The sequence below is a fragment of the Pituophis catenifer genome, unplaced genomic scaffold (genome assembly GCF_029215685.1).
Source record: "Pituophis catenifer annectens isolate HBS135680 unplaced genomic scaffold, rPitCat1.0.hap2 SCAF_9, whole genome shotgun sequence".
NCBI classification, from domain to species: domain Eukaryota; kingdom Metazoa; phylum Chordata; class Lepidosauria; order Squamata; family Colubridae; genus Pituophis; species Pituophis catenifer.
In genome coordinates, this window is record NW_027256889.1 from 5,292,215 (window position 1) to 5,300,872 (window position 8,658).

The following is an 8,658-nucleotide window of genomic DNA, read 5'->3' on the forward strand; positions in this document are numbered from 1 at the left end:
CATAGCACTTCAGAAACCACAGGAAACATCAATTTCAGACATAGCAACCTTATTTCTATGCTCTCGTTATATGCTTCACAAGCCAGTGGAATGAAATTTCCCATGCATTCCTCCCATGGTTGTAGATCGTTTCATTGAAGAATTTGTCTATCACACACCCTATTTCCCACCTCATTCTCAAGCCAGCCTGTAGAAAAACACTTAACAACAAGATATGCAGCTGCTATGTTACAGCAGGCTCAGAATTTGTTGGCTGAACAGATAAGGAGGCTTGTCTACCACGGTCCTCACCAGTTTCTCTAGCGCCTTGGCCTGAAAGACAACCCAATCCGTTAATCCTCTGTTGGTGAGAACCGTCTACGAAAAGAGCACATCGGGTGTGGAGGATTTATGAATAACTTGCAAATTACATGCACCGGGTGTGACGGTGTTGACTCCTTTCCCTCCAAAATCCATTTTTCTCTTCAAGTGCTTTTACGATGAGCAATGCACTTGATCATCTGTTCCACTTTGCATACTGATCCAAAATGTGTGTCTCCGTGTTCTCAATCTCAAGCAGATCCTAAATGCATCTAGGTCTTATTTGGTGGTGGGGCAGAAGATGAAATAGGGAACGATTGCCTGCACTTAATCAGCAGTCCTCAACCTTTCTACTTCTGCGGACTGGCAGTGGCGGCAAGAGGGGGAAGAGAGGCATTGGTTTTGCACATGGTGATTGCACAAATGCAGCTTTGTGCGCTCATGTGCTTGCCCACTGCTTGTGCGGCCCGGTTCCCAAGGGGCCATGACTTGACATCGGGCCGCGGACCACGGGGACCCCTAGTTTACTTCCGATCTGCCTCAAGAGCATAAGAACACAGAATAGTAACAGGTTCTGCCACTAGGACTGTTTGTTTGAAACTACCCCCACAACCAGACTGCAGCCACTAAAGCAATGTCAGAGGTGTAGCCAGTATGAAAGTGTGGCACCTGATCACTGTCCATCTGGTCGGGTTCAGTAATTCTTTCTGGTACTCTGTTTCCCCCAAAGTAAAACATCCCCTGATAATAAGCCCAATTGGGCTTTTGAGCACATGGCAATAAGGCCAAGCGTTTATTTCAGGGTTCAAAAAAATATAAGACAGTGTCTTGTTTTCAGGGAAACATGGTAATTAGAACTTCCAGACACTGCTGAGTGTTACTGAATTGAAATTGAAGAAAGTGAATTGGCAGAAATGATAGGAAACCATGTTAGCAAACTCTAAATTTTGTTTTTGAGGCCAGGCAGTTGAATGCCAAAGGCCTTGTGTGCAGACACAACTTGGGGAAAATGTCTGACCTGGGTTGCTTTTACAGCTGGTTGCAGGTTGAATTAAAAAATTACTACGTTCAGCAGCGGCCCCCAACCTTTTGGGTACCAGGGACCAGTTTCGTGGAGAGAGATTTTTCCAGAGGACCAGAGGGGGCCTGGTTTCATGTGCTGCCTGCATCCAGTGGATGGGGCTTTGGTCATTTGCAAAGCCTGGTTTCTGGCATGTGGCAGACCAGTGCTGGTCCATTGGCCAGGAGTTGGGGACCTCTGATATACAAGATTTAAACTCGTTCTCATGTTATCTCGTAATGCTGCTCCACAGAGACTAGATCCTTTTTTTTAATGTTTACTCATCTGCAAGCACAGTTCAGCAAAGGTTCCCTGCAATTAAGTTTCCCCCTTGCAGGTTGTTCCTGTTTCATTGCTCTTCTGTTCAGTTTGTTGAGGGATTAGTGGTGATTTACCACTTAATTAGAGTGCTTCTGTTCTCCACAAAGGGGGAGATGGCAGCTTTAATTACTTGTTTCTTTTATTTTTTTCCTCTTTGTTTTATAATGAAAAACTGCCTTTTCACAATAAAGGGGGGGGGAGTTAAAGGAAGCCAGTTATTAATCCCCAAACCTCAGCAGGAAAGAGAAATTGACTAATTGATAAACAATGAATTGCTAATGTCTACCTAAGCAATAAAAAGAAGGAAAACGCTAGCTATCTAAGGAAGAAACTTTTAAAATTAAACACAGACTAATCCTTTGGTACGACTTTAATTCATACTACAAATGCCAATGCTACAATTGGAGCTTACTCTAAAAGATACTTTTCTTTATTTTTTTTTTAAAGAAAGCTTATAAAATACTGCCATGTAAAGATTTAGCCAAGTCACTAACTGGGTTTTTCTTTAAAAGGCGAGTGACCAAAAAGATGGTAGGTCAGGAATAATACGAAAATCTTTGTTATGCTCTCAAAAGGTCAGATGGAGCCCTGGAAACCACTGAAACTGCAGCTAGAGTTAGACATGGGACTGAAAAGATGATTGTTCAGCACAATCTTTCCTATAACAAGAGACAGGAAAAAAAATGTCTATGCTCTATATAGAAATTTCTGCCTTAATTTTGTACGAATCCACTTATCCGCTTGCATAAGGGACATTTTAAAAAACAGTTAATATAAGGGCATAAGTAGTGAACGTGCACATGATTTTACCTCACATATATATATATAGTTCCTTTGAGTCAGTATTGATTCTTGGCAACTGGTTTTCCTGACAATATATTTTTGGACCTGGTTAGCCATTGCCTCCTTCCTGGGGCTGAGAGAGGGTTGCTGGCTGAAGGTCATACCCAGCTGGTATTTGACTAAAATAGGACTAGAACTCGCAGTCCCCTGGTTTCTAGCCTGATGCCTTTGACCACTACACTAAACTGGATGATTTAATACTCCCAGTTCTTTAAACAAAGTGTATGGCTAATGGGAACTGTCTACAATACAACATATAAAACCCAGCAACCACAATTTGAGTTTCCAGAAAACGGATATGTAATTTATGACAAATAGTTTAGAACTGGGTGCAATGGTGAATTACAAAACCTGTTTAGAGAGCCCTGCAGAACAGTTAAAATGGTACGGTGGCGTTCGTATGCTTGTTAAACAACTTTTGAATTTGTCATACACCAACACGGCATCATATGCCAAAATGGAAATTTGACCTGGGTACAGAATTTGGTAGAGATTTAGAGAAATAATTAGGTCTGTTTTTATGTATAAAAGGACATATTTTCAAAGCTCGTTCCCTTCAGATCTAATCTGAAATACCTGGAATAACCAAGAATGTAGACAATAATTTTATTTCTATCTCTGTTTTCTTTTGTTGCCAACAGCTGTCCTTCTAAAATTCTCTTTCTGGACATTTTTACAAAGCCACAGTTCCTAAATGCTGAGGGCCCCTTTGCTAAGGTCCACCCTTATCCCACTACAGCTGTTGCAAGAACTTGGACTAGCCAAAGAGCCCTCTTTCTCCAGGGACCCAATGCAAGAGTGCCAAGTCAGCCTCCGCTCTTCAGCTCCACTATCTATCCTCAGTTGGTTTTGCAGCAAAAAAGGAAAGAAACGTCACGCAAAAGGTTAGGGGCAATGCTGCTAAATGGCTTAATGGGAACATTTGGATAGAGCAGCATAGCAACGGAGAACATCAGTGGTCAATGATGGGAGGTAAGATTGGCAGCCTTTTCCTCCCTCCAATACTTTTGATCTTTTAGAATAGGGGTCCAGAAGAGTTTTGGACGAATGACCACATTTGGAATGTGGAGACGTTATAAGCACTATTGTTCTCATGAAAAGATCCGTCACAGTAATGGAAGTGGTAAATCACAATATATGCAGGTAGTCCTCAATTTACAACCATTCATTTAGAGACTGTTCAGTTATGACAGCACTGAAGAAGAGACGACCAGTCCTTGTACTTACAACCATTACAGCATCCCTGTGGTCACATGATCAAAATTCAGGCCCTTGGAAACTCGTGTGGATTTATGACAGTTGCAACATCCTGGGATTATATGATTGACATTTGTGAACTTCACAGCCGGCTTCTGAAAAGCAAGGTCAATGGGGGCATGCAAATTCATTTAATGACTGTGCTTCAAATGATTTGCTTAATGACCATAGCAAAAAAAAAAAAAAGGTTGTGAAATCGGGCACAACTTATTTAACAATCACCTTGCTTAGCAACGGTCTCAATCATGGTTATAAGTCAAGGACTACCTGTCCTGCAATCGGCTGTAGATCACATTATCTTCCAGTAATACCTTTGGGGCCTAACTGGTTGGCGAAGATGTATCTGCGGACAGAACACTGTTTTCAGGTGCCAGGTTGCTGATCCACCATTTTTTCCTTCCCTCCTGTGGTCTGCAAGCTCTGTGCCACGAATAAGTCACCATAACAGATTCTCAACTTCTTTTCAACTCGTCTTTGGTTGCAAGATTTTTATTTTGTTTTTTTTTTTGTTTTTAATTTTAAAAAAAGACAGGGAAAAAAAACACAAAACCACGACAGAACCAAATGAAAGAACAAATTAAAAAAGCACTCAGAATATTTGTTACATTATCATCATCATCATCATCATTTTTTTTTTTTTCAAGTCACTTCTAAGCCCCACAGTTACAAATAAATTAACAAGACAGGATCAGACCCCGGAAGATTAAAAATGTAAAAAAAAAAATGAATACTAGGAACTAACTACCTTTGGCAAAGTTATCACACGATTTTCCCACTGCTCCCCAGGTCGGCTACAGCAACAGGCCAGTCATGTTGGGGTGGTGTCGGCAAGAAACTGGGTTCTAGTGCAGCATCCTTCATGCAAAAGGCCAGCCCATTTGATCCACTCCTCTAGGCGCTATCAAACTGACCGACTTTCCTGGGCATATAAACGAGATTCCCTTTTTTTCACATTAACCTCAACACCGGTCAGAGTTGATAAGAGAGCAACCTGGAGAAGCCAGTTCATGGAAGGCAGAGGACCTTCCAATTGGACCCGAACATGGTCCCAGTCAAGGTTTCTAAAGGGAGATTCGTGTCCCAGCTAGAAACAAAAAAGCCCAGCTTCAACTTTCTTCGATACAAAAAAATGCTCTTGCATCACAGCTGAATTCCAGCTATCCTCCAGTTTAACCCTGATGTACAAAGTGCCAGTTACATCGGGGAAGCGAGGCCCACGCAGAGCAATGTCCAGCCCCTAGTGTGTCTTTTTTTAATTCTTTTTCTTTTTCCTTCTTTCTCACGTCTTTGTGGATGCAGTCTTCAGTCCTTGTCACGGTTCCATCCTAACCACGTCGTCCTTTTTCCAGATCAAACGTCACCCCCGGAACCCTAGAAGCTTAATAGATCAGATTTCATTGGACCTGGGCTGTCCTACGGATGGTTTCCCACCATGGGGCTGAGAGGAATGCTGCGCCCGATTTCCCCCACCGCCCCAAACAGACCTGTACGGCACACACCCTTAATAAAGCTTTTCTATTTGGTTTATCATTAAAGTATATGAGGTATATGGCGGGCTATCTCCAAAGAGCCTTGTGGTGGATGTCTTGGCACTGTAAGGAGAGGGAGGGGGGGTGGTTAGCCTGTCTCCCTCCCTCGTGCCCCCCACCCAACCCTGGGACAGGCACTGGCACGGAGGCATGTGAGCAAATATTTGGTTTGACAGCTTTGGTTTTACTTTTATTTCCTCGTTCTAAAACTCCTAGGAGTGGGGGAGCTCAGCAGAACAGAAAGATGCAGCTATTTTTTAAGCATCTTCTTTTTTTCTTAAAAACCAGCCAGTTGAAGAAGTATGTGGACTAGAGAGGTACAGTTGGTTATGGACTTTTGACCTATCAATAAAATCATCGGCCAATTTAAAACTAAAGATCAGGCCATTTTTTAGCTCTGGATCCATCAACCTCAAGCATCCCTACAGCAAAATTAGTTTTTATGTTTCACATCTTATATAATCAGCCATTTGGGAGGGAAGGGGGAGAGAGCGATGTCCCCCGTGGTTTAGATGTCTCTCCCATATTTCCTTTCCTAAAGTTAAAGCCAACCTTTAAAAAGAGGTATCATATCTACAACCTGCTTGTGTATATATATTTTCTTCTGTCTCACTCCGGTCAAACCTTTGGCTGGTTTTTTGAAGGCAAAAGAGGGAGCAATTACCAGGCACCCCCTTTTTCAAACCTTTTTCATCTTTCTGAAACAGCTGCTGCTCCTCCTCATCTCCAGGTTGACAGCAATCTAACCTACTTCCCAACATCCTTACTTGCCCTATAAAATTTTTCCCTCCACGCCATTCAGCCACCACTCAGCTCCATGCATGGAGATAGGGTCATTTTTGGTCTAGAATCAATTCTTTTTTTTTTTTTAAAGAAAAAAAAAACACATTTTGGTTTTTGGTATTTTTTTTGTTTGTTTTTTGTTTCCTTTTTTCCCTTTTTTATCTTTTTTTTTGTTGCAAACCTTTAGCGTTTGTTTTTTGTCTTTTTTTCTTAATACAGTAAGAAGCGATAAAGCGGAACATAGAATTTTCTCTATTAAAAAAAAATAGATACCCCCCCAAAAAAAGTAAAAATGAAAGGAAAATAACAAAGATCACTAAAACAGTTACATTCCACCTAGAAACACGTTCAGTAGCACGAGAGAGAGAGAGAGAGAGAAAGAGAGAGAGAGAAAGGGAGAGAAAGAGAGAGAAATATTTCTCTCCAATGTTTTTTTTTTTCCCTCAGATGTCCACCATTATACCATAACTGAAAATCTTAAAAGGGCTGAATAAATACTTGGCGTTTCTCTCTCACTCACGCACAGAATGGGATGAAAACTTTTCCTTTTTTTCAAGTCAGTCTTTTAAACTAGGTGTTTCCTGGGTTTTTTTTTTGTTTTGTTTTGTTTTGTTGTTGATTTGTTTCTGTTTTTGGAAAGTTTCACAGTATTTTTTTTTCTTTTGTTATCTCAAACCCACCTGAACGTTAGAGCACAGCAAAAGCAGGAGATAAAATGAGGTTGAGGGTTTTTTGTTTCTGTCCTTTAAGAAAGGTTCAAAGTACTTTTTTTGTTTGCTTGTTTATCTTTTTTTTTTTTTTTAACTCTGTCCTTTTGGTTTGGTTTTTTGTTTTCTACCAGATCGCAGTATGCCATGGCTAACTTCCTTCTCTGCAACAGCAAAACTTTGGTTCGCAGGAGTTTGAAAATAAACGACAAACATTCAAAGAGCCCCCAAAACATCAATTAACCCACTCAACATATATAAAAAAAGATCCCAAACCATCCAGTTTAAAATGAAACCAAAGACCAAGAAAAGAAATGTACAAAAAAAAGAAGTTTAAAAAATAAAATAAAATCAGTGTTTTGAGAAGCCATTTTTAAAGCTTTCTAGACTTCTGGGAGAAAGTCACAGGATCTTCTGATCTTGCCCTCCCACTTCAGTTGATTTGGTTTTACTTATTTGTCTCTTTGCCATTTATAAAATCTTGGCTTCTCAACACAACTTTCCATGAGGTATTTTTTTTTAATCAGGACAGAGAAAGACGGTTGAGCCATTTTGTCTTAACCAGAGAAAGTAAAGATGTCCCTTTTATTCCCACACATTTTTTTCATCCTTTCTTCTTCATTTAAAAGTTTCTTGTGGTTATTCATTTTAGCTTCTTTTGTTCGCATGGTTGGTTCTTTTTGGTTAAAAGTTTCTCTCGCCTCCGAGTCTCTGTGATACCCACTTTCTTGAGAAGATTTTTTTTTTTATCCCTCTTCTGTCTTTGCTTTTATTTATATTCCCCAGTGGTCTTCATTTTGGTGTTTTCTGTAGTGATGTCTATCAATTTTTGGTTTTTTTTTCTGAAAAATGTAAAGAATGCTGAAATTCCCATTTTTTTTTGTTTTGGTTTTTGTCAGGCACTGGAATATGAGTATTTTTTTTTTCAGAACACAGCTATAAAAATAATAATAACAATAAAAATAAAAAACCACACATCCCGTTTTCAGAAAAATAACCCCTGATACTAACCCCAGGCAAAACCAATTAAAAACAATCCCCCCCCCCCGCTAAGCTCAATAGAAAATTAAAACTGGCAAAGAAAAGGTTCAAGCCGATAGAAAAAAAGCATAGATTTAGTGCTGTCCATCCTTAAAAATTTGAAGACTGTGACTTTCAATAATGCCTCTTGTCCTGCAAAAAGTACTTACGTTATATACCCTCTGAGTAGCCCTGCTAATAGTAATAAAATAATTCCAACCGGATGTAACTCCTTCATCCTTACTGTAGGAGTGAGGGAGTTTTTTTTGAGAGAGACAGAAACAGGCATTGCAAATATCTGGGTTTTGATGCACTAAATGCTTGCAATGTGTATCCATATCTCAGGAGGAGAGTCTTCAACAAAGAAATTTTGTAAAATGGTTCCCCACCTTCTTCTTGCTTCAAGCCCCAGAGAACTACTGGCAATATAGATTTTAGCTGGCAAGTAATCTGAATTTTTTGATCACCAACTCCTTTGGTGGAGCCTATCCCCGGGCTGATTAATTAAATAACCTCTTTGCAAACAAGAAGGAGCAGAAATAATTTTAAAAGATAACTCATTGCAGGACATCAATCGAGAAACCAGTTTCCAGAGTGGGAACCCGGTGTCTGATTTTCATTATTGCCTTTGAAAATCCTAGCCTTCATTTCTTATAAGAATCCCCCTATTTGTATAAAGCTTCTTATTTGTTTCATTTAAGAAAAAAAAAAAGAGAGAGAGCGCAAAAAAAGCAGAAACATTTGTTAACCATTTAAAAAATAAAGAAAATATTTATAGGAAGATCCTGAAATTAAATCAATCCATTCTTTTCCTGCCCAACCCTTTCCGGATCCAAGG